The 1,959-nt window shown below is 45.6% G+C and overlaps 1 non-coding gene across 1 annotated transcript; it reads right to left on the bottom strand.

Annotated features, from left to right (window-relative positions):
• Positions 1-853: 853 nt before the first annotated feature.
• On the bottom strand, positions 854-961 carry LOC125581142. Its single transcript, XR_007318853.1, has one exon. It is a non-coding gene; the product is annotated as a small nucleolar RNA R71 (small nucleolar RNA).
• Between the last annotated feature and the right edge of the window lie 998 nt (positions 962-1,959).

The following is a 1,959-nucleotide window of genomic DNA, read 5'->3' as shown; positions in this document are numbered from 1 at the left end:
GGAGCTTTGATCGCCATTAGATTTAGTGTTATTGATTCTTATTCTTTTCTCTACCCCCATTCTGACACAAAATTTTTTCTTGTCTTTTCAGGTACATGCCCAACAGAACCAGAAGCAACAAGGACAAACGCCTGCTATTCTCAGAAGATCCTGCTCACTTGGAACGCACGATCTGCAAAGACCAACGTTCCACATCGATCGACGTAGTAGCTTTTACGTCGACTGATTCTCGCGAAACCCGACCTTCATCGTCGACCGATCTACATCGTTCTACATCGATCAATACTACACCGCGTACATCGATCGATCATCAGTTGCGAAACATGGTTGCGATTGTTATTCTCAGACAGGACGAGAATGGAAATCCGTATGACCAGGATGGTCATCTGTGTAATGCAACAAGTCAGAAACTAGACGCTCAGGGGAATGTAATCCCTGATACTAATGCTACATGAGCTGCTCAACCTGTAGAAGAGGCTGCTCAACCAAGGGCAGTGGCTGACTACAATCGTCCAGATGAGTACTACGCCAACATATCAGCTATTCAACTTCCAGAGATTCAGAAGCAGAATTTTGAGCTGAAGCCTCAGTACTACACACTCGTGTCGCAGATACCCTACTCTGGGTTACCGCACGAGCATCCTATGGACCATCTAGAGAGGTTCGAGGATCTTATCGCTGCTATTCGTATGGATGGAGTCCCCGAGGACTACCTATTGTGCAAGCTCTTCAAGTATTCTCTGACTGGAGAAGCGATGCACTGCCTTAAGCAGCTACCCATAGGATCTCTAACATCCTGGGTCAAAATCAAGAATGCTTTCTTGCGAAAATTCTTCGATGAGGCACGCGCTGAAGACTTGAGGAGCAAAATCGCTACATTCGCACAGAAGACTGGAGAGTCTTTCAAAGATGCGTGGATCAGATTCAAGTTCTTCCAGCGAGATTGTCCACACCACGGATTCAACGAAGTGCAACTGCTGAGCACTTTCTTCAGAGGTATCGCCTTGAGGTATCAGATGTCTCTTGATACAGCTAGCGAGGGAAACTTCAACACCAAGAATCCGGTGGAAGCTGTGAGACTGATAGAAAATCTAGCAAACAGCAGCAACACCAAGAACACTGACTTTGAGAGGAAGAAGTCTGTTGCATCACTAGGGAAGGAGCAGATGGACGAAGTTAGAGCAAAGTTAGATGTGGTTCATGAGCTTCTTAGGAAGCAGGCCTGCTCAGCTGAAGAAGAAGAAGCTGTAGACATGGAAGGAGAAGAAGATGTGAACTACATTGGAGGTACTGGATTTCAGAGGTCTGGAAACCAGGGTGGAAACAGAAACTTCTTTGGCAATGGTCAGAGGAGTAACCAGAGTTCACAGTTCCAGAAACCTTTCAGCAACAACAGCAGAGGCTATGGAAACTCATTCTACCAGAATCCACCACCACAGACTCAGGAAAGCAAGATTGAAGCAATGCTTGACAGAGTTCTGAAAGGACAACAACAACTCACTGTGGATTTCAATGGGAAGATAGATTCCGCCTACAACAGTCTGAACACAAGAATTGAGACCTTAGGGACTCAGGTGAGGAAGCTTGAAATGCAAGTGGATCAGACTGGAGACATTGTAAAGAGGCAAGAAGCCTTGGCTAGAGAGTCAGAAGTTCAGAAAGAAAAACACCACGTAAATGCCATCATAGATGATGATTTCTGGCAAGTGCTGAAGCAAGAGAAGCTTGGAGAAGGAGACTTCGAAGTTGAAAGCTCCATGAGTTTCGGTGGATCACATTAGTGTCAACTGATGTCAATGGATACACATCGCTCCACAGACTATGACGAAGATCGATCGACAGATTACTCTAAACATCGATCGACATCATCTGCTAAATCGACTGCGGAGTGTAGTGCAGTTCGAATCATGACTCATGAGGAATTCGCAGAAAAAAATCTTCACCCACCCACCCCTTTCT

The sequence above is a fragment of the Brassica napus genome, chromosome C1 (genome assembly GCF_020379485.1).
Source record: "Brassica napus cultivar Da-Ae chromosome C1, Da-Ae, whole genome shotgun sequence".
Lineage (NCBI taxonomy): Eukaryota > Viridiplantae > Streptophyta > Magnoliopsida > Brassicales > Brassicaceae > Brassica > Brassica napus.
This window is presented reverse-complemented; position numbering and strand designations above follow the sequence as displayed.